The 25,194-nt window shown below is 40.5% G+C and overlaps 1 protein-coding gene and 2 long non-coding RNA genes across 3 annotated transcripts in view; 1 reads left to right on the forward strand and 2 right to left on the reverse strand.

Annotated features, from left to right (window-relative positions):
• The window catches only part of LOC146389953 (neural cell adhesion molecule 2-like), a 165,595-nt gene that overhangs the window by 115,490 nt on the left and 24,911 nt on the right, over positions 1-25,194 (forward strand). The gene's annotated exons all lie outside the window — the stretch shown is intronic.
• On the reverse strand, positions 409-803 carry LOC146389958 (uncharacterized). Its single transcript, XR_014798579.1, has 2 exons — positions 734-803; positions 409-654 (listed from the first exon to the last, which is right to left on the reverse strand). It is a non-coding gene; the product is annotated as an uncharacterized LOC146389958 (long non-coding RNA).
• LOC146389959 (uncharacterized) lies at positions 3,390-4,291 on the reverse strand. The gene is made up of 3 exons (XR_014798545.1): positions 4,195-4,291; positions 4,032-4,121; positions 3,390-3,953 (listed from the first exon to the last, which is right to left on the reverse strand). It is a non-coding gene; the product is annotated as an uncharacterized LOC146389959 (long non-coding RNA).

Raw genomic sequence — 25,194 nt, forward strand, 5'->3', positions numbered from 1 at the left:
TTGATGTCATCTGGCACCTCCTTATTAAAGTTATTTGAACTACATCACTGTGGAGTACCATTCCTTCTGACCGAGGACGACTCAGTTGAAGCGTGATCGGCAATCAGTGCAAACATATATTACACTAGTTGGTATTGTGACGAACTTTCAGTAATAGTAATAAATCACGCAGCAATAGTACATTCATGTAGTTGTAACAGGCATGATAATATATTAAGTAATCCAAAATATTCAGAATACGTTACTCTCATTGAGAGAAGAGTGATGGAGAGACACAGGTGGAACCAGGAGGAGAGGTGGATGTAGGTGGAGGTGTCTTCCCCTAAAATAAAGCAAACACAGTCATTAAGTTGTCGTCACATTGTGAATGTTGAAACCTGCAGAAACACAGACAGGTGAGTGTGTCACCTGTGACAGTGATCCAGCTGGATGGAGACTCTCCATGACCGCTGATGTCACACTTGTAGAGGCCTTCATCAGACCTGGAAACATGCTGGATGGTCATGTGACCTGTAGGCTGCTTCCTGATGAGGGAGCCATCTTTATAGAAAGCAGCTGGGAGGTTGGAGGGAGTGGTCTTTGTTTTACAGAGCAGAGTGACGTCATCTCCCTCCATCACAGGGAGGACAGGACTCTGCAGGATCACTGATCCACCTCAACACAGAGACAAACTACAGCATTTCATCCATTTACACACAGCTTCATCAACACTAACTCCACACACTCAGCTTACCAGTGACTGTCAGGTTAACCATGTTACTGATGGGACCCTCTCTGGACTCACACCAGTAAACTCCACTGTCAACTGTAAAAATGTAGCTGATGTTGCAGGAAGAACCAGCTGGTTTTCCCCACCCATCTCCACACTGAGTCCTCTGTTGTCTGCTTGTGTTTCTCCTCAGAGTCCATCCAGCAGAGCTGTCGTCCTCCTCACAGCTCAGAGACACAAAGTCTCCTTTAAAGAACTGAGAGCTGCTGGGACTCACAGTCAGACGAGCTGTGAGGGTTACAATGAAAAACTGATGATCTGTTGTACTTTACATTGTGAAACATGAACACAAACAAGTCATATCAGTGAGCATTTATCAGGTTTAAACTGAACAGAAGAAGGTTACTGACCTTGGTTTGTTGTGCAGCTCAGCAGTGAGATCAGAACTAAAGAGGAAAGGTTGGTTTTAGTTTTCACAAACAAATCAATTCTGCATCAATTAGTCAGTCAATCAAGTGATGAGTCATATTTTCTTCTGTACTGCTGTGTCTGATAAAGAGAAAAGATTTGTGGTGTAAGTTTTGATTACAAAGTCTGCTGCATGCCTCATGTCAAAATGTGAAACTTGTGATTTGTGAAATGTGATGACTGCAGTCAGACATAAATCACTTCCACAGATTTAAACACAGAACACTGATAGAAATAAACTCTACATAAAACATGTTTCATTTTCAGGATAATATGAAAACTTTAACTTTAATTATTTCTATAACAATGTGTCAGAGATCGGTGATTATAGTCTTACGTTTACCTTTGTGTAGAAAGAACAGTGTAACATACAGTTTGGGTCCAGATTATTATTTTGATATTAATGTATTATTAATGAATGCTGCTGATGTTATCTGTAGACATTTAATTTGTTCTGCTTCTGAGCAGAATCAAGCAGAACTTAACACTGTTATCTTAAAAAAAAAATTGCCCGTACTCATGCTGCCCCGACGTCATGCCAGCGCATACTGAGGATGGCATCTAATAACCAACTCGCAAAATAAAACAAAATAAAAACAAACCAAGCAAACACGAAAACTCCAGACATCATGATACAGACTTATAATTTGCACCGATGGTTTTTTCGAAATTCTATACGCGAAAAGTGAGCGCGAGAGCCCTCGGTGCGCCTGCTCGCTGCTGAAGTCAAAGTAAACTTTATTGTCATCTCCGCTACATACAGTCCAGTATATAGAGAGACGAGGCTCCAGTTACTGCAGTGCAAGTAAACAAACAATAAATATAAGAAGAGTAAGAAAATAAATATACACTTTAGGACTCGGGGTAAAGGGATCAATAACAATTTAAAATTTATAATTTACAGTTTGATGATTTAAAGTCTCACACACAACACATCGAAAGGGGAGGGGGGGGGGCTGCTTCCAAATAGAGCACATTTCATTCATCATGTTGTAAATCCAAGCCCGTTATGTATTCATGATTTGAATCCTGGGTTGTACGAAATCCCAGAAATAAACCCTAGACAAAGCGAATCTGTGAACTAAGGTGTAGGTCTATTAGGTTATGTTGTGGTGATTCTCGGGTTGGGGGATTTGTGTTCATACTGGAGTGCAAAATTACAACCAAGATGGACAAGAAAAGTTCAAAGCCATCAGGTGCTCAGTTTAGAAAAAAGAGAAAAGAGGAGTTGGAGAAATGAGCAAAAGATACAGGTAAGCAGATGTGTCATTGGATAATGGCAGGTCATCCTGAAACCATCAGAATCAGAATACTTTATTTGTCATGTTCCAGAGTCTGTGGACTCCGTGTTTATGTTTAAGTTTATTATTATTCTGTGGACTTGTTTATTTTGGGGTTCATTTTATGATTATCCCTAGTGTTTTGTGTCCATTGTACTCCCCTGTTCCACGTTCCTATGTTCTGTTTCCCCCAGTCTGTGTTAAGTTTGCGTGTGTAGCATTCAGTCGGTGTGTTTCCTGTTTTATTTTGAAAAAAAAAGGTCTTGTGCTCTGTGTTCATGTGCTTAGTTTTACTCTCCCCTGTCCTGTCTTTAGGTTCATGTATGTCAGCTGTTGCCCTTGTGTGTTTCCTCTTCCCCTAATCACCTCCCACGTATTTAAGTCCTCTGTTTTCGGTGTGTCATTGTCAGGTTGTTCATTTTCCTCGCCATAGTCACGGTCACTGGGGGCGCCAGAGGGAGTGTTCGCCCAGGGCACCAAACAGGCTAGGACTGCCACTGATGACAGCTGGGCGCACTAGTAACATTCAGTGGAATAATTTGATACTCAAGAATAAAAATTGTGGATGTGTCCTCAGGCCGCAGTGGTTACTCTATAGAGCTCATTTTTAGGATTTCTTTTTTATTATTGTAATTTAGTGAAAGTTACCATTATGTTTAATCTTAGCTCATGAAACTGTTTTTTTTTTTTTTTTTTTAAGAAAACAAAAACACTCACTGTATCCATGGTGACATTATAGCCGCTCCAAAATGTCTGAATGGTTTATGTTCTTATCTTTAAACAGCTGAAAATATTTAGAAATGAACGCTGTTAAAAAATGTGAAATTCCCTTAAATTTTCTTAAACTCATACACACATATACATATATACATATATACATACATACGAATATGACCTGTGGTAGGTACCTATTTAAAATAGGACAGAGCCGTAGGCGCACAGTCAGTTAAGAAGAGTTTAATCTTTAATACAAAATAAAAGTAACAGTGTAACAGCGGCACCTAAAAACAATTAAAAAGCTTTACCTTATTAAAAACGATAAAACTGTATGATTGCCCATGAGACAGGACAAGCGCTGCGGGGAACCGTTTAAGAACAAATCGACATAGCACACAGGTTAAAAAGGGACGGCAACTCACACATGACCCCAAATGGGCAAAACACTATAGAAACAAAAGAAAATCTTCAGTGCCGTCTTCACTCAGGCCCACCGCTGTGCATGCAAAAGCGGCAAGACAAAAAAAAGGATTTGTTTTCCCTGCAGCACCTTCACCGTTCGCGACAATATATAAAAAAAAGGGTTAAAATACTAAAAGAATCAATATCTGTGGTGCCTACTGATACAGAAAAAATTAAAACAAAAAAACAAAACAATCGACAGCCGCAGCAGTCAGTCTGTCGACTCACACCAGTTTAAAACAAATTAAAACACACTGATGTGTCGGGTCCTTTGCCCGCAGCCAGAAATCCACCTGGCAAAGCAGCAGCTCGGTACTCTGTGACTAAAAGGCAGGAGATCACTTAGCTGGACAGTAAAACACAGGAATATTCCTCAACTGAATTGGTTTTGTTACCTGTCCACAAGTTCGTGTCACACCCTAATAAATGTGGGTCAGTGGCGATGAAGTCCACTATACCGTTCTCACGGGAGCAATGTTTCCCACCTACAAGGGTGCAAATAACTGTAAACCTCTGCCAACAGCCAGAGCTCAAGTGGTACATTTTTGTGTAACCTACCGTTCTAACAGAAGTTTAGAGGAGGACCCGTATCAGACTTTCATAGACAGAAGTTAAGAAACACCAACTTGCCCAACTTCTACCAAGCACTCGCAGCCTCAGGTTTGCAGAGGAATACCCAATTGCCCACACCTGCGCTTATGAAAGGATCAAAGACCAGCTCCGCCCACCAGGGGCGGTCCCAAGTCTCCAGGTCTCACCTGTCACATATATATAGTACCAAATCACAACAAAACTCACCTACCTTAGAAACTAACAACAGTCAGATAAGCCATCAATGAGCAAGCACTAGTTACTTGTATAAGTAAATATCCAAGACAAAGTTGTTGTGAAGAAAGCGCCATCTCTTGGTGACACTCTACAATTGGAGAGGGGACTCCCAGCAACTAACCATTTTTAATATTTTACAATCTTAAAAATAGCTACGCTTTGCTTTAATTACTGTTTTGCACACTCTTGGCATTCTCTCGGTGAGTCACCGGAAATGGTTTTCCAACAGTCCTGAAGGAGTTCCCAGAGATGTTGAGCACTTGCTGGCCCTGTTGCCTTCACTCTGTGGGGTTTATGTCAGGTGACTGTGGAGGACAGGTGAAGCACTCCATCGCTCTCCTTCTTGGTCAAATAGCCCTCACACACCCTGGAGGTGTGTTTGGGGTCATTGTCCTTTTGGAGTAAAAAAATGATGGTCCGACTAAACACAAACTGGATGGGATAACATGTCGCTGCAGGATGCTGTGGTAGACATGCTGTTTCTGTGTACCTTCAATTTTGAATAAATCCCCAACAGTGTCACCAACAAAGCACACCCACATCACACCTCCTCCTTCATGCTTCATGGTGGGAACAATGCATGTAGAGAGCATCCTTTCAGCTTTTTGCATCGCATAAAGACATGGCAGGTGGAACCAAGGATCCCAAATTTGGATTCATCAGATCAAAGCACAGATTTCCACTGGTCTAATGTCCATTCCTTGTGTTTTCTGGACCAAACAAATCTCTTCTGCCTGTTGCTTTTCTTAGTAGTGATTTCTTAGCAGCTATTTGACCATAAAGGCCTGATTCACACAGTCTCCTCTGAACAGCTGATGTAGAGATGTGTCTGCTACTGGAACTCTGTGTGACATTTATCTGCGCTCTAATCTGAGTTGCTGTTAATGAAACGCTTCTCCCTCTGAAAACGCTACGTCCAGATGAACAGAATCAACCTTTTGGGAACACAACTGATGATCCCAACCCCATTAAGATGGCAAGAAATTCCACCAATGAACCCTGACAAGGCACACCTGTGACGGGAAAGCCATTTCAGGTGACTACATCATCAAACTCATTGAGAGAAGGCCAAGGGTGTGCAGTGCTATCAACAAAGCAAAGGGTGGCTACTTTGAGGAAAAGTGATGTAAAACATCAAATGTTTTTATTTGTTGTTGTGCTTAAAAATGTTGGATCTTTTCTGCAGGGGTTTTGGTTTCAAATGCCATGCTTATTTGTTTTGTTTTTTTTCTGTTAAATACTTTACTCTCACTCACCATGAAAAACAGAAATATGTGTAGAATAGAATAGAATAGAATAGAATAGCCTTTATTGTCATTGTACAGAGTACAACGAAATTGGAGTGCCACTCCCTTGGTGCAAGTTTCAATAATAAATATAAATTGTAAAATATAAAAAGTACAAAAAAACAATCGTAAGTACTCACACAATAGTATGTACAATATATACAGGATAGCAGCATTAATAAATGACAGTATGAATAGCAGCATGATATAATGACAGTGACGGTATGGAATAGGTTCAATTGTTTTTGTGCTTATTTACTATGGTGATGGCTCTGGGAAAGAAGCTATCCCTGAATCTGTTTGTCCTGGTTTTATGTGACCTGTACCGTCGGCCTGACGGTAATAGTTCAAACAGTTGATTGCTGGGGTGAGAGTAGTCCTTGATGATATTGCCAGCTCTGCTGAGGTACTGAGAGTTTGCAGTGACCTCCAGGCTGGGCAGAGAGCAGCCAGTGATCTTCTGGGCTGTGTTGATGACCCTCTGCAGTACTTTCCTGTCCGCAGCTGAGCACCCTGCATACCATGATGTTATGCCGTACGTTAGGATGCTCTCTATGGTGGCTCTGTAAAATGTCACCAGCAGCCTCTCCTCCAGGTTGTTCCTCCTGAGCACTCTCAGAAAGTGGAGACGCTGCTGGGCCTTTTTAACCACCGCCGTGGTATTTGCAGTCCAGGAGAGGTCATCAGAGATGTGCACGCCCAGAAACCTCATGGAGTGTACCCTCTCCACACAGTTCCCGTGGATGTAGAATGGGGCCGGGTCTGCTCTGTCCTTCCTGAAGTCCAAGATAAGTTCTTTAGTTTTCGTGGTGTTCAGTTGGAGGTTGTTAACTGAACACCACTCAGTCAGTCTGTTGACCTCATCTCTGTAATCCGACTCATCCCCCCTTGAGATGAGTCCAACCACTGTGGTGTCATCCGCGAACTTTATGATGGTGTTTGAGAGATGGGTAGGGGAGCAGTCGGATGTGTAGAGCGTAAACAGGAGGGGACTCAAAACACATCCTTGTGGAGACCCGGTGCTGAGTGTGATGGTGCTGGACAGGTGGGGGCCGAGTCTGACAGACTGTGGTCTATTTGTCAGGAAGTCCTTGATCCAGAGGCAGATGGGGGTGGAGAGTCCCAGGTGAGACAGTTTCTGGACCAGGATCTCCGGGATGATATGATTGAATGCTGAGCTAAAGTCCAGGAAGAGCATTCTCACATAGCTTCCTCGGTGCTCCAGGTGACTCAGCGCAGTGTGGAGCGCTATGGTGATAGCGTCCTCGGTGGATCGATTTGTCCTGTAGGCAAATTGGTGGGGGTCCAGAGTGGGAGGCAGACCGGCCCTGATGTGCTGACAGACCAGTCTCTCAAAGCACTTCATCACTACAGGCGTAAGTGCAACAGGCCTGTAGTCATTTGGGCTGGCCACAGCTGTCTTCTTGGCAATGGGGATGATGGTGGAGGTTTTGAGGCAGGGCGGGACGGTGTTTGATGACAAGGAAAGGTTGAAGATTTTAGTGAAGACTCCGGTCAGTTCGTCAGTTCGTCAGGGAACATGTAGAAACAACAATAGTGGAATCGTACAAAGGTCAGATGTTTTCCAGTAACCATTCAATAAAAAGGAAAGTGAAAGAGTTCCATTTACTAACGTTTTGTTTATTATGAAGCTACAAGTGGGGCTTTTTATTGTTTCTGCTTCTCACACAACGTTAAAGTTGTTTAGTTAGTTAGAATGATGGTCACAAAAATGATGTAAAAATAACTATATACACACATTGTGCATATGTGTTAGGCTTAACAACAAAGAGACCATGGTTTACATGCACATGCAAACGGTTTGTTCTGTATTTCATTTTTTTTTTTTTATCTCTGGAAGGATTTGGCACCAGGTTTTGGTTAAATTTAGAAAAAGTTGTTTAGGTTAAAACAAATTTCTTAACAACAGTCACATTGTTCACTGACAAACAACAAGTTTAGATCCCACTCAGGTCAAGGTACGCAAAGGAAACCTTAAATGTAAATGAGCCATGACGGCAGTTTTGGTAGAGCTGCACTAAATGACATACCGGGAAAGAGAGCAGCCTGAAACCATTTATGACAGAAATGTAAACATATACCAACACAAATCTTAAGCTTTTATTCAGGGTAAAAGAGCACTGAAAGAAAAATTATTATTTTTTTTAAAATTTGTTTTCTCACTAAATACAGCACACCAATAATATTTAAAAATATTTTTAGTAACTTTTCAAAGATGAAGTCTGTACTCCAGACCATTCCTGTTGTAAGATGCCTTGAGCAAACGAATAAAGCTAAGAAAACCACCTTTGTGTTCCAAGATCCCTTCATTAAACTGAGTCAACTGTGTGAATTTTTTGGCATTTAATGCAAAATGTTTTATTAAAAATTTAATTCAAAATAATCCAACAAAATTAGAGTAGAAAACGTAATTCATGGATTTTAGGATAGTTTAGTATTATTTAGTATTTCTTTTGCTTTAAAGAATGAAATCCCTGCTCAGACACCACTTCTGAGTTCTGCCAGTTCTGAGTGTTTGAACGAACTTCTTGTCATGTCGTGTCTTGTCCGGCTTTCTCAGCCTCATAAATATTCGGTGGGGCTGAACAAGACAGAAGGTAAAAGGAAAACAGGAAATGTTCAATCCCCTCTTAATTCTTCTTTTCAGAGAGTATAAGCAGGATACAGCAGATAAGATTGGCAATGCAGACCTTAATCACAAATTTTGCTTCTGGAAAACGACGTGCCTACATGGTTATTATTGTGATTTTTATCACCACAATTTTGTTTAGCAGTAACTTTGAATGCACTTGCAGATCACAAGTGCTCGATCGCAGCATTTACATGTTTTTGCCTTGTATAATAATATTTGGCTTAATGCTGTGGACCAACATTTCCTTTAAGAGAATCTGTAGATACACATGTGTGATGGTAAATGCAAAAAATCTGGTAAATGCCCCAGATTTTTCTGTTCTTTCATCCGTCACTTTTCAAAGAAATTTTTAGTTAGTTTACTGGGCTGCATATGTCTGCTGTCTGAGAAATCTCTCTAACAGAACCCAAGAGGCACTGTTACCTTGCAAAGACAAGTGGAAGCTCACTTTTGAGGAGCGATTACACATCACTGAACAACGAGTCCAAGGTCAGTGTTTTTCTTTCTTTTTACACATCATGTCTTTTAACCTGTGATATGTCATAAAAATATTTTGTTTCTTTTTCAGAGGTATGGCTACATTTTGCTCTTGACTGTCATTGTTGTAGCATCTTTCATGTCTTATTTTAGATCTGGGAAATACTGTAAAAAAAACATCAAATTGCTTGGACAGTAAAATGACGTATTACAAAGTAATTCCCTGACATTTTACAAACTGATTCTGAAAGAGGAGGGGATGGTGAGGAAAGAGCTTCTAAGGACAAAAGCAAAAGAAAACCTGACTTTTTCATGAAAGGAAGGATAGATGAGGAACGATGGGAAGAGTTTTTCACCTGCTGTTTCACCTGCTGTTTATAAACCAAACTGAATTGTATCATCATGTCTGTCTGTTATATTTCTGTCTGTTCATCACTTTGTAAGCTTGACAAACTTGTAAACTGTGTTGAGCAGTCACTATTATAGGCTCTTTACCTGAAAATGTGAAGCGCCTTAATGTTGCTGTAAATTGACACTAGATAAATAAAATCGAATTGAACTGAATTGAATTTATTTGGCTTCATGGATAAAGCTGAGTATCATTTGCATAGTACTGAAATTGTATGAAATGCCTTTCAATGATGCCCAGGGGAAGCATATATAGTGTAAACAGGATCTACAACAGAACCTATAAATGAAACCAAAAAAAAAATTAACCAAATAACTATAAATAAAATGCAAACTACTCATGCTTGTAATGTAATTGTGTAACTGTGTCAATGCAAAATATCACTTTTTAAAAAAAATTACAGAACATAGTATCATCCAGCTCTGAGCAGCAAAGGTTATTGGAGGAATTCTAAGCCTGACAAGATAAATTCCCGAACAAGTTATTTTTTCTCTTTTTCTTTTCTTTTTCTCGTTCTTATTTAAAAATGTATCATCAAGATATTGTTACTAGAGAATGACCCAAATGCCACAGTGCAATAGGCAGAGTAGACTATGGACAGGTCACCAGTCTGTTTCAGGCCAAACACAGCCACACAAACATTCATGTCACTGAAGCCTAGAGAGAACCTTGCAGACCCCCCACAAAAAAGCATCAGTCAGTAGCTGGACTTAAAACCAGGACTTTTTTTCCTATGAGGCAAAGGCGTTAACAAATGTGTATACGCTCACAAACACAGGCATATGAATGCAGATGTAGACACTGGTTTCTTTCCACTAACTGCATCTTAATATTCTGTACTCATCCCAGCACCTGTTTAATTTATATAGCAGTGTATAGATCTATTAATTTCATTTAAACGTTATTAATCCACTGAATGGCTGTTCTGGACCCATATTATTCTCATTATTGTTTGTGATGGTGGGGCTTTATGTGTAATAACAATATTTATGTTGCTATTGTTGTTGCTATGGCAATTATGATAATTTTTATTGTTATATTTTTTTTGGTTAATATTAAAGTTATGTACTATGCTTAATGCTTGTAATAATATTAGTGGATACTTCTGCCTCTTCTGAATAAATTATCAGTAAATTTAGCCAATTGTCCAAAAAAAGTATAACAATTTTCATTCTCCTTCCTATTCTCTCATTCATGTGTATATAAAAACAGTTATATAATTATTTGTTCACCTGGTGAATTTGTAAGTTTGCTCATCTACAGTGAGAAATTCAGGAAAAAAAGATTTTTTAAAAAAAATGAGTCATCGAGTGAAATAAGAATTTGTTCTTCAAGCAGATTGTGCTATAGAGAAACTGTTGTTGGCTATCAGAGTGGTGAGGCGTTTCTTGTAGTTGGTAGGTTTGCAAACATTTCAGAAGGGATTTTGGCCCACTTGTCTTTACAGAAACTCTTTTATTGCCTTACGGTTCTTGGCTGCTGTTTGGCATCTCGATGGTTCAGCTCCTAGATTTTCTACAGCAGTGAGGTCTGGGGACTGGCTACTTCATGACCTAAAAGTGTTTCTCTTTAACCACGCCTTTGATGTTATCATGTTTTTGGTTCATTCTCTATCAGTATTGTTTGTTTGACTGTGGTCCTAATTGCCTTCGGATCAATAGCAACCTCCCCATGAGGCAAGATCTTGCATTGAACTCCTGACTGAGCGTGATTCATGGACATTTTATATTTAAAAAAAAAAAAAAAGCTTGTGACTAAGTGTGTAATTACACTGTAATTAAATATAATTTCAGTGCATTTCATTTGAAATTACAAGTATATTACTTGAAAGGAGATACACCATAAGTAATAAGTTTCTTATTGTCATACAAATCTGCAGCTCTCCTGTAGTACACCTGCATTACCAGTAGATAGCAGAAAACTTCCACTGTATGTCAAAGTCATGTAAAGGTTCACTGAGAGTTTTCAGACTTTGTGGGTTTGTGCTGATTCAGGAACTGGTGAGAAGATGATGATCCAGAAGTCCAGTCGGACTCACATGTTAATGAGTTTGTAGTTTTTCAAACAGCAAAACACATCAACTCTCTGTTTTAATGATAAAGTACTGAGTGAGACACTGAAGACAGACAGCAGTTAAACACTGATCATCTCCTGACAGCCCCAGATTTATTTCAGCACCACTGAAATGTAATGAATTTCAACTTCTAGTTAAAAGAGAGAGAGAGAAAAATAATCCCCAAATTACTCAAGTATTAACTCCTAGTGTATCCTAGCCCTTTCCCCCCCCTAAAATGTACTGGCATGGCATGGCATGGCATGGTGTGGCAATAGAAGATGAGAGATACACACACAACTAACGTGGGGGACCCAACAACTGGCAGGGAAAAACACAGGGCTTAAATACATACTGAGGTAATCAGGGAATGTGAAACGGGAGGAGAGCACAGCTGGGAGTAATCGGACATGACAAGACCAAAGGGAAGCAAAACTCAATACACTGACATATGACACAGACTTTCAGAGTAAAACAGGAAACATGACAGATGTGCACTTGACTGGGGGAAACATAGAGACATGGGACTAGGAAGACATGAAACATGACTGACTGGGGGACAAGAGAATAAACACAAGGGCAGAACTAAACCTAAAAGCTAGAAATCACAATAATCAAAAGGACACAACCAAGGACTCAGAACAAAAACCATAATATAAAACACTACCAAAACACCAGAACTCAAAGTGCTGGGTCACAAAGACCCAGAACCGTGATAGTACTTCCATTGTCTTGAGGATGGATGTGAAGGTTTTCTGCTGAGAAAACCAGCAATAGAAGCAGGAAACATCTGCTTTCATTGCTCAGCTGGACTTTGCTCTCTGCCTGCTTCTGTTCATTTTTAATTTTAATTCCAGGATTTCCTCAGTATGACTCACAGTGGAGCTGTGAAGAAACAATCCCTCCCTATGAGTTCTGTTCATACTGTTTGTGTAACTGTGAGCTTAAGTCTGACTCATTACAGACTGGATGAGTCGAAACTGGATTTTTATGATTGGGGCTCTGTTCCAAAAAGCGGGTGTAGTGAAAAGTCTGAGTTTGTTAACCATTGAATGAAGGAAACTCAGTGATTTCCACAAAGAGAGACAAAGCCTACTTGCACTGACACCTCATAGCTCCCCATACTGAGTGTTCAAACTATCAAATGCATATCTGTTTCCAGCCTGTCAGCATAAAGCAAGGATTTTCTTAAATTTATTCATTAATCTCAGTGTCTTTTTGGCCGTCATGTCTGCAGCCTGACAGGCACTCAAAGAAAGCTGGACTTCATTGAGATACCAGCTATTTGCTCTACGGGCATTTATTGTCACGGTTTGGCATGGTAAACCGTGGGGGGTGTGGGGAAGGAGGACCCAGGCGCGGTGCTCTATGTACAAACAGTGCATTTATTTACAGTGATGGAACAAAACAACAATAAATCCCCGTGCTTTCCCTGACTCCCGTGTCGTGTCTCTCCGTGACCAGTCCGTGTCTCAGTGCTCTCCGCTCCCGTGTCTCAGCACTCCTCGTGCTGGCTGCTGTCTGGCACTCCACACTTCTCCTGGGGACACAATAGATGCAGCCGTCAGGACACATATAACCGCGGGGACACACACACACTAACTCAGCTCAACAGGATGACTAACATGGAGTCTCACGGAATGATCCCGTGTCGGTGGGAGCTCCAAGACTCTCTTAAGTAGCTCCCCCGACGAGGCCTGATCAGCAGCAGGTGCGTGGCTTCGGGTGTGGCCAGTCCCCTAGCAGGGCCACACCCACCAGGCCTGAAGGCTCCTATAAACGAGTGCTCAGACACACAGCCACCCACACACACATATGTACAAGCATAGAGGAAAAGGGGGAGCAACACCAAAAATACATAAGTAACATAAGTCTATAACTGCTCAGGGATCCTGGGTCGCTCAGACCCAGGACCCTGAATTTTATGTATTAAAAACAGTCCTCACTAGATTTTGTTTTTTGAACATTTAATCTCCTGTCTTGACTATTTTACATGAAGTCTCTGTGATTAAAATGTATGAAATGACCCATTCAGAATAAATTCATTGGCAATCAAGTGTAGGTCTCAAAAATGTTCTTCTACACAGGCAGACTCTCAAAAGTAAAGAGGCTCTCCAATCTGTGAAAGTGCATAAAAAGATTGTGAAATAATTCAGAAAGAAGTTCCTCAACATCAAATTGCAAAAGCTTTGCACGTCATCATCTACAGTGCATCTGTCATGGTCCCTGTGCCTCTCCGGCCAGCCCAGTGTGGCCACAAGAGTTTGTTGTTTCTCTCTCTCTCTCTCTCTCTCTCTCCTACCTGTCTGCCTGGGCGGAGCTCTGATTGGGCTCCCGCCCTTGGCCCACGCACCTGCAGCTGATCTCGAGTGATTTGCAGTTGATCTCTGGCTCTTCTTAAGGCTGGGGCTCTGAGCTATTCGTCGCTGGAATATTGAGTGACCCTCGTCAGTATTGCCTGGCTTCATTGTGAATCAGTTGTTCCCGTGCTTGCCGCCGACTTACCCTCGTCTATGTTTATAGGTTTATCTGGACCCGCCCGTTTTGACTCCTGGACCCCGTGAGTGTGAGTGGGTTGCTCGTGTGAGGAGTGTTTGGACAAGGAGCTGAGCAAGTGTGAAGAAGTGTGTTTCCCCGGCCTATTGATCCCCGGGACCCTGGTGTCCCCCCCTTCACGTGTACATAGCGCACCGGAGTGATTAATAAAGTATTGTTGAACCGTGCTACCTCAGTCTGTGCCTGAGTCCGTCCACCACCGTGACAGCATCAAAATATTCAGGGAAGCTGGAGATGTCTCAGTGTGTAAGGGACAGGGCCAAAGACCTTTATTGGATTCTCATGGTGTTCGGACCCTCAGATGACACAGCATAACTCATCGGCATGATTGTATCTCTGACATTACTAAACAGTCCCGGTTTACACAATCCACCGTGCCATCTGCAGATGCCAATAAAAGGCCAATCATGCAAAAAGGAAGCCATATTTGAACATGGTCCAAAAGCGCCTTCGTGTCCTGTGGGTTAAGACTCATTTTAAATGGACTGTTTCAAAGTGGGAAAGAGTTCTGTGTTCAGATTAATCTAAGTTTCTTCTTGTTGGTAATCATGGACACTCTGTCCTACAGGCTGAATAGGAGGGAGACCTTCCAGCTTGTTATTGTCAAGGTCTGCGGTGGCAGACCATGGAGTTGTGGGGAAAGTAGGACACAAACAGGACTCGCTGATGAATGTGTTTATTTAATAATAATAACACAACAATAAATCCCTGTGCAACTCCCGTTCCATGTCTTCTCCCCAGTGCTTGTGCTCTGTGCTCCCCCGACGAGGCTGATCAGGTGCAAGTATGTGCCATTACGCCTCCAGGTGCGGCAGGTCCCCACAGTGGGAACAACCCTCCAGGCCCAATGTCCAAGGAAAACCAGGACACCTCCACACACACAAGGGACAACAGCAGAATACATGGACGTCATCCTGCGACCCCCAGACAAACCCATTAAAATATAAACAAGTCAATAACTACTCATGGACCATGACAGTTATCAGCACTGAGTTCAAAAGCCAGCATCTCTGATGGTATGGAGGTGCAATAAGTGCATACAGTATGGGCAGCTTGTATGTTTGGGAGGGAACTATGAATGCTGAAAGTTTTAGAGCAACATATGCTCCCCTCCAGATGACGTCTATTTCAGGGAAGGCCTTGTTTCTTTTGAGCAGGACAACACAAAACCACATATTGCAGCTATTACAACAGCATAACTTTGTCAGAGAAGAGTAGAACTAAGTCCTTCTTCACTGTGTTTCAAAAGAAGCTTCATGAAGGGGGGAAGGGAGCAAAGTTATGCTTCACAGCATAAACCACACTGTGAGCAAAGAGAGTTGAAAGGCCTCCCACACTGATACTGACTGTATGAGATGCATCTCATTCCAAAGACAAACATGTGACAGTCTTATGAAGTTAAAGAGCTCAGGCTCAGGCTCTGCTTACAAGCTGCACATCAGTTAAAAACCATAAATAAAATTTAAAAACCATACAATAAACAGACAAAGAAATAAATATAAATAACAATAAAACAAATACATAAATGAAAAAAGAAGATAAAAATAAATCAGTATATATTACAAATGTGACCGAGCCTGTTCAGACCCCTCTGTGTCAGGAAACATCTGCATCCTGCTGTGAATTTGCTTAGTACAGCGGAAATATGAGATTAGAAAGGAAGCACAACTCACAGTGTGCATGTGAACACACATATGTATTCAGACCACCTTCACTTTACTGGCACGAGTTATGTTGTTTGCTGAACCAGTTTCCAGTTTGCATTGTGTGCCAGTGTTCTGGTCTTTTCCCACGGGGAGGCCCTGGGGCTGACAGGCTGAGAGATTATATCTGTCAGCTGGCCTGGGAACACCTTGGTGTTCCCCCGGACAAGCTGGAGGAGGTGGCTGGGGAGAGGGAGGTCTAGGCTCACAGGCAGAGCACAGCAAGCTGAAATCTCTGAACCTGAAGGAGAGAATTCTTCAAATTGCAAATGAATATCCAACTGTGACAAACATTGTTCTGCATACAGGGTCAAACGATGTGTCCAAACAACAGTCGGAGGTTCTGAAACGGGACTTTACTGGATTATTAAATACTGTAAACTCTCTGAATGCAGCTGTCTTCATCAGTGGACCTGTACCGCCCGTCAGAGGAGGAGACGAGAGATTCAGCAGGTTGTTTACACTGAATAAATGGCTTATATCAGCATGTACTGACCACTCAGTGCATTTTATCAACAGTTTTAATATTTTTTGGGAACGCAGGCATCTGTTTAAAGCAAATAGATTTAATTTGAACAAGTCAGGGGTGAAACTGTTCACCTCCAACTTGTTTTATTCCATACGTCATCCATCTGTGCTTGGTGCCAATCCTGAGATAAACGAGGAGTTATCTCATAAAGAGGAACAAACAGTACTCCAAGAACAGACAAAGCCCAGCAGAAACCTTGAAGAGGAGCCTCATCTGCCCCCACCCCGGAAGACCTTCAGAAAGGAGAGACATCAGAGGCAAGAAGAGGGGTCCCTATTTGCCTCCAACTCTCTCAACAACATCAACGACCAGGACCAGGGACCACGACCTTCCCCAGTCCCCCAAACCCTCCTCCCCCTCCCTTTCTCCCTCCTCCCCACACCTGAAATTCACTGAGGAGATGATGGAGTGGGTCAATGCTGGACTCAGATCTACCCCCCAGCCCAATCCCTTTTTGTCCCCCATAAACCCCCCACCAGAGCAGCCAAAGGTTCGCCATCGAGCCCCGCCCTCAACAGAGCAATCGAAGTTACATTGCCCAGCCTCGCCCCCCTTAGCTCCTCCTTACCACCTTCATGCTCTGTCTCCACAGTCTGATGTGTGATGTGTGGAGGGTCCGGGCTGCGAGGATTATGGCAGTGGTGACTTTTCCCAGGAGAAGCTGGGACCCTGTTTACTAGAAGGTTTTAAAATTTCTGTACTTTTAGGTGACAGAAGGAGACATGTGGCCTGGTCAAAACACAGAGAGCTGCACCCTAAAAGATCTTTAAATATAGTAAACATACCTTGTGTGCCACAGACTGCTCCCAAACACAAGGGGACAAGCAATACCTCTAAAACACTTAAGTTGGCTTTATTAAATGTTAGATCTTTAGCTGGGAAAACATTTTTAATTAATGATTTAATCACTGAGCACAGCCTTGATTTTATGTTTTTAACTGAAACTTGGTTGGACCAAAGTAACAGTGGAGCTGTTCTCATCGAGACGACCCCTCCTAACTACAGTTTTATCAGTGAGGCCAGGGTGAGGAGGGGTTGCTGTCTTATTTAACGAATCATTTCAATGTAAGCAGCTATCTCCTGGAAGTTTTCAGTCTTTTGAATATGTGGCTTTACAGCTGAAGGCCCCATCCAAAGTTGTGTTTCTTAATGTTTACAGGCCTCCCAAACACTGCACAGACTTTTTTAATGATCTCAGTGAACTGCTGTCTGTGATCTGTGTTGATTTCGACTGTGTAATTATTATTGGGGATTTTAACATCCATGTGGACAACCCTCAGGACAAAGGGACTAAAGACCTGAGTAACACTCTGGGCAACTTTGGGCTGACTCAGCAAGTAAAAGAGGCCACACATAATAGAGGACACACTCTTGACCTACTGATCTCCAAGGGCCTGGGCATTTCAAACGTTACTGTGTCTGATGTGGGCCTGTCTGATCATTACTGTGTTTTCTTTGAAAGTAAAATTTCAGCCCACACAAATATATCAACAGCAGTGATCACAAAACGGTGTATAACTGAACACAGTAGTGAGATCTTTAACCAGGTCTTCCCATTAACACCTGACCTGTCCAGAGGTTCAGTCAATGAGCTCGTCAATAGCTTCAATGCTAAAATGTTAAATGTAATGGACACTATTGCTCCCATTAAGGTGAAGGTTATCTCTGGAAGGAAAAAGTCTCCCTGGAGAAACTCCACACTGGTGAAAAATGAAAAAAGAGAGTGTAGGGAAGCTGAGCGCAGATGGAGAAAAACAAACCTCCAGGTTCATTATGACATCTATAAAGAGAAACTTCACAATTATAATTTACAACTGAGGAGTGCAAGGAGGTCCTACTTCTCTGACATCATCACCAAAAACAGTCATAATGCTCGGGTCTTATTTTCTACAGTTGGCAGACTAACAAACGCTCCTGCGTCAGTGGCAGCTGAACTTCATTCGACCATGGCCTGCAATGACTTCGCCAAATTCTTCACAGAAAAAATCCAAAAGATTAGACAAGCAATTGGTACATCAACAGCAGATCCAGAATATGTACTGTGTTCACCGAAAAACTGTTTAAACACCATCAAACAGTTTCACCCTATTAACAGCAAAGACCTGGAGGACATCTTAGGTCAACTGAACTCCTCCTCTTGCTGTTTAGATGTCCTGCCAACAAGTTTTTTCAAAAAGGTCTCAAAGACTTTGGAGTCAGACCTGTGACAGATCGTCAACTCTTCTTTAATATCAGGTGTGTTTCCAGAACCACTAAAAACTGCTGTAATTAAACCTATACTGAAAAAGGACAATCTTGACAAGACACAAATGAACAACTACAGGCCGATCTCAAATCTCCCATTTTTAAGTAAGATCACTGAAAAAGCAGTTTCTCAACAGCTCAATTACTTCTTAAAACAGAATAACTGCTATGATGCCTTCCAGTCAGGTTTTAGACAGAACCACAGCACTGAAACCGCTCTGACCAAAGTGTTTAATGACATATGTCTGAATACAAACTTCAATCTATACACCTAAACACCACAAACCAGGCGAGAAATTTGGGTGTAGTGATGGATGCAGACCTAAACTTAGAAAAACACATTAAGACAATAACAAAATCAGCTTACTATCACCTCAAGAATATATCAAGGATAAAAGATCTGATGTCTCAACAGGACCTGGAAAAACTAGTCCATGCATTCATCTTTAGTAGGCTTGATTACTGTAACAGCATCTTTACAGGTCTACCTAAAAAATCAGTCAGACAACTACAGCTCATTCAGAACTCTGCTGCTCGAGTCCTCACTAAGACCAAAAAAGTGGACCACATCAGTCCAGCTCTGAGGTCTTTACACTGGCTGCCTGTCCGTCAGAGGATAGACTTTAAAGTTCTGATGCTGGTCTATAAAGCTCTGAATGGTTTAGGACCAAAATACATCAGTGACCTCCTGACCCAGTATGAACCTTCCAGATCCCTCAGGTCATCCGGATCCGGTTTTTTATCGGTTCCCAGAGTCAGAACCAGACACGGAGAAGCTGCATTCAGCTTTTATGCTCCATATATCTGGAACAAACTCCCAGAAAGCCTCAGATCAGCTGAAACACTCAGTTTATTTAAATCCAGGTTGAAGACTCACCTATTCTCAGCTGCATTTGAATAAAACACCAAATCCACACTCTTAAGCTTAAATTTCAAAACTTAAATTTTAACTACTGATTTTATCTACTGTTCTGATTTTATCTATTGTTTTTTTAAATCAATTCTAATCATGCTTTTTATTTGTTTTTGTTTTTAATATCTCTGTAAAGCACTTTGAATCACCTTGTTGTTGAATTGTGCTATATAAATAAACTTGCCTTGCCTTGCCTTGCCTAGGCTTCTCTGCTTGGACATGCTACCTGCTACCTGGTCTTGGATAATCAGAAGAAGATGGATGGATGGTTATTCAGCCAAACGGGAAGCAGATGATTCTTCTTACCAACAAAAGGGAAGAGCTGCTGCTGCTGCTGATAAAGGAAGCTACGTCATTTATATAAATGAATGCACAGAGGATACAAACTGAGAGAATAGGAGAAGATAAGTTATTAAATCAGCTCACTGACTGGTCAAAACCAGATCTGCTCTCATGTGATGGGTGCACAGTCTGCTCTGAGTGTTGGTACTGTGTAGATAAACTCAGAGCAGACACATAAAATGAGTCCAACTGCAGCTGTTTTGAATCCACATGATTTCATTTATTATTAAGTTGTTGTACATTAACAAAATTCCAAGAGCAAAAAAGAAAGCCAAACAGAAGGTTTTACTGTTTTACTACAACGTAACAGTCTAACAGCCGGGTGGGACATTCCCAACATTTCCTGTCTGGTTTCAGTCATTATAAACATTTTAATGACATAAAGCTCACTGTGTGTGGCTCTGATGGATTAACAGATGCTTTGCTGCTGAACTGTGTTTAAGCCTCATGCAGCACAACTTTTAACTCTCCATTGTCACCAAGCTTTAAATCTCATCCTCCTGAGACATTTCCACCATCAGGTGATGTTGGATGACCTAATCTCATTCCTCCTGGATCATTTATGAAACACAGCAGTGACTCTGAGTGAACATTAAAGCTGACTGGATTCATTCAGATGTCAGTGTAAGTGAGGAGGCTGTTTTTTGCACCTCAGAGCCACCAAATAAAAGAGTTACAGAAGTTTTTTGTGAATGTAGGGACACTGGATTGTTTTTCTTTTTGTTTCATTTGTACTAAAGTAAAATTGTTGAGTTTTCTGAACTAAAGTTAAGCTGAAATATATCACAAATATATAAAGAGAAACTGAACTGAAACAAAACTTGAAAAGTGGCTCTTACAGTTTATATTTGTTGTATATCTGACATTCACAACATGTGAGAGAAATACAGAAACGTTAAAGTCTTTAAAGAGTTTATGCTTCTTCTTCACTCTGGTAAATTTAATTCTGTCTATGAAGTGCCATAACATTGTCAAAATAGATGCAAACTGTTTATTACGCACATTATTATAAAGACCAGTAATATGTACATTGCTAGTAAATCTTTTTCGTTAACCCCAATAATCTGCAGCTACCACAGTTTGACCAGTAGAGCAGAGATTAAATGCAAGTCAAGATCATTTGAAGCTCACCAGAGTTTTTAGTCTTCAGCAGGTTGAAGCTCGTTAATCTCCTGGTGTGCTTTCTTTATAAGCTGATATTTAACAATAACAAAATAATGCTGCAGTGTTAGTGTTATTGCTCGTGGTATAGGTCTTAGCTGATCAGTGATATTTAAAGACAAACAATTATTATTGTGTATTTTTACTTATTTATTTAAACTTTATATCACACTTTACTTGGAAAAATGACGACACGAACAGTTTATGAACTTTTTTTTTGCACTTCCAAGACCTCTGATTTCCACGGCCTTGAGTTCAGAGCAGAAACTTATAAATCAGCTGTTTCAGTATCTACATCCTTCCAGGTAACTCTAACAAAGAAACTGCTGAGTTTGACTCTCTCAGCTTCCGCACTGATATAATTTAAACAGACAGTCTCCCACTCCTTTGAGTGGAGAGGTGCACGACAGTGGACTCAGTAGTGTGTTTTTGCTCTGGGTTTGCTGTATCTGGTGCAAAGGAAAACTATTGGTACACATACCAATGCAGGTAGTTTATTTTAAAAAAATATCTCAGTGAGACAACCTGTTTAAATAAAGGATTCAGTGTTAATTTTAGCCTTTTTTTTTGCCTCCATTAGGAATCACTGTCTTTTTTTTTTCTTTTTTTTTCTGCTGTGTGTGTGTGTGTGTGTGTGTACAGTGTACTAGATATTACGGTAAGAGTTACTGAGACCGAATTTCAGAATAAAAGCTTAACTTCAGATCAACAGTACACACCCTCACAGTGATACTCGATTAAAGTTAGACTGGTTTTAGATTTCAAAATAAGAGCTCTGTGAAATTGGCAAAATGCATATATTGTGTATGTTGTTATATATTATATATTATGTTATATATTATGTTGTTTCACCTCCAAATTCCATTAAAAGTAAACTTCCTGTTTATATGATTACTTTTAACAAAAAAATGCTGAAAATATGTTCCAACCAAGAATAAGCCAAGTAAAAAAAGCGCGCTTACCCCCAACAGCTGAAACTGTACTCTCTGCCCCAGAGCAACAACATGATTGGCTTGTATGTCTAGTATGTTGTAGATGTAATTGGGAAAATTGCCATTTTTTGGCAATTTATATATTATAAATTTATAAATTTATAATTTCCAGGATTATCCGTTTTGATAACCGAGACGACAGACCAGCTCGACGGCAGAGAGACAAGCTAGCTGCCATCAGGACAGTGTGGGATAAGTGTGTGCACCACCTCCCCCTGTTTTACAACCCTGGGCCTAATGTCACCATTGATGAGCAGCTGATCCCATTTACCGGCAGTTGTGAAACATGTTGCTTCACGTGTAAATGTGTTGTGTCTTTCCACTCACTCCACTTGATTATAACTGATTTATTTTTTTTATAACATTTTATAAAAAAAAAAAAAAAAAAACGAGAAGCACATTAACACTTGTGTGGTGTTCATATTTTTGTTACTCAGCCAGTGTTCATGGGTCTGGTGGACCCGCTAGAGTTTTGGCTTTCCAAATTAACACTATCAAACAATTTTATGTTAAATTACTCAACAGATGTTTACTTCATCCCAATTACAAGCCATATGAACAGCAAACATGGTTAATTTTTTCCCTTTACCTTTGTTAGATCACATTTATGAATTAACCCTTGTATGGTGTTCGGGTCTGTGAGACCCGTTTTCATTTTTTTTCAAAAGAAAAATTAAACAATTAATTATTTTTTCAACCTGAAATTCATTGGCTTTGGCTTATTTTCTGTGAAGAACATAAATCCGAACTAATTTTCAATGACCTCATACTGTACCTCCCCCCACGCATTTACATTACATACAAGGTGTTCGGGTCCACTGGACCCAGGTCTAATAAAAGTGTTGAAAGTGTAGGTCCTGTGTTCCCACACTCTGTCTTCCTCCTTTCTGGTGCTGCTGATAGTGTTTTCTTCCCCTCCTGCTCCCGCACAAAGTTGCAACATTGTTGAAAATTCAACTATCAACACCGTCTGCTCTTACATTCCCACACATTTTACCCTCTTTCTTGAGGGATCCAAATTTTATTTTCTCATACCATGTCCCACCTGCAAATTAGGGGCATAATACTATAAATAAGACTTTGCCAGTGTGGTTCTTTATCACAACTGATCAAGATGGCAAAAGATTATCTGCTGCGAGGGCCATCCAATTGATTTTGGAAGAGAGAGGAGCTTCGGATGATGATGTTGACAAAGAGGGTTCAGAATATTTCACATTTCTGAAAATTCAGAGCCTGACAGTGACTTTGAAGAAGAAGATGAGGTTGAGCACCATTTAGTAACAAAACGAAGACGAGTACCCCATCTGCAGCCAGCACCAGGACCAGAACAAGCCCACCAGACAGCAGGTGAAGAAATATGGATGTCAATAACTGGTGAAATTGAATTGAATTATTTATAAATATATAAATAAATATATATTTTTCACAATATACCTTTCACGTTTGAACAATATAATATCACGTTCGTACAATATAAATATTATATTGTACGAACATGAAAAGTATATTGTTAGAACAATAAACTTTTCACGTTATAACATGATATAACTCTATTTTTCTTTTGCCTGGGTGGCAGCTCTACGCTTACGTAGTCAGATGAGCTTGCCTCATCCTACAAGTTCGTAAGGTTCGTAAGTTGGGTTAGTTTGACCAAATATTGGTTCAAAAGTTGTGACTCAGGACTTCTTGATGCATGCTCAATCATCCAGGTAAGTAAATCTCACTCAATCTCAGCTGACTGCAGGTTTCCCCAACCTTATAAACAGTATTTTTGGCTGCCATGTCTGCAGCCTGCCAGGCACTCAAAGAAAGCTGGACTTTATTGAGATACCAGCTATTTGCTCTACGGGGGAGTCATATTAAAAACAGTCCTCACTAGATTTTGTTCTTTTTACTTTTAATCTATTGTCTTGGCTATTTTACTAAGTCTCTGAAATGAAAATATATATAAATGGCCCACTTATTATAAATTCCCTGGCAAATAAACGAAGGGAAAAATAGTTCCTGTATCAGGTACTATTTAGACTTGATCCTGTTGGCATCATTGTGTCCTCTATTTTTTAATGAAATGCATATTTAGCTCAGGTTAATATCGATCTTCTAACATCTTGATCAGATGGCACGCACATTGAGTAAGAAATTATGCACATAAAACACGTCATCCACAGGAGTGCACAATAAAAACAAACATAGTCAGATAAAGTTTACTTGTTGACTCTGAGTCGTGTTGGTCAGAAATCGCTTGTAATAATTTAAGACATTATCTCTTTTGGGGTTTTTTATGTTTAGAAAAGAAAATAATTTAGTCTTTTGTTTAGTTGCTTTGTATTTTATTTATTATGATAACCGTAATTAAAATCAAAGAAAATAGTTCTCATGCGCAGTCAGTGTGGGGAGCTGATGTTTCGGTATCAATCCGCAGACTGGTATAAAACTGCAGGAGCGCCAGAAACAGACTGTTGCTGTTCCGTCTGTGTTCTGTGTGTATAACTGAAGGTTGCACTAGTTTGGTCTTGAATTTTGAGTGCGTAGTCTTTTTTTCATAAAACCCGAAGCTCGTCTACAGGATCAAAGCAGGAGACATTGCCCATAAAACTATCGGACTGATTCGGAGAGTGCCTCTGTTCCACTAAATTAAGATTAAAAGGTCAACCTTCTGTGTACGCACAGAACATGGATGACATCATCCGCACAGTCTTTACGGCTGTGCTATGGACCCTTGCCTCATCCCATGAAGGTAAGTAGAAACCACATGTTGAAGTTAGAAGGCTTTTGTTTTCTCTGTGTAAAAGTTTCTGTAAACGGCCTGCTGGTTCTTGGATTTGCAGAGTCTCTATTCACTATTTAGTCACTATTTTTGTAACTATTTTTAGCTCTCAGTAACCAGAAGGCGAGCAGAGATGTGTGAATTATCGTTGGTGACACGAAACTGCGTGAGCTGCCGTTAAGCCAGCCTCAGCTTCGAGAAGCTTTTTTGTGTGTGTATACTAGATATTGTGGTAAGAGAAACTCACACCATATTTCAGAATAAAAGCCCTTCAGTCTCGCCTTATTTTTTCCCCCGTCTCATTTAAAAATGATATTAAAAGTGAACTTCCTGTTTCCACAAACTAATTTCACCTTAAGTAGACAGTACACATTTTCACAGAACTATTATCAATATCAAGTCAGTCTGATTTTTAGATTTCAAAATAAGAGCCCTTGGAACGTGCTTATGAGCCATTCTTTGAATTCAGAATGTCCTGTTTATACAAACTAATTTCACTTCAAATCAACAGTACACATCATCACAGTGCTCCTGGATTAATGTCAGTCTGGTTTTGGATTTCAAAGTGAGAGCCATGTGAAATTGCCTGTATACGTATATTATATATTTATTCTCGCTCCAAATGCCATTAAAAACAAACTTCCT

The sequence above is a fragment of the Perissodus microlepis genome, chromosome 3 (assembly GCF_051167445.1).
Source record: "Perissodus microlepis isolate ML-2025 ecotype Zambia chromosome 3, ASM5116744v1, whole genome shotgun sequence".
Lineage (NCBI taxonomy): Eukaryota > Metazoa > Chordata > Actinopteri > Cichliformes > Cichlidae > Perissodus > Perissodus microlepis.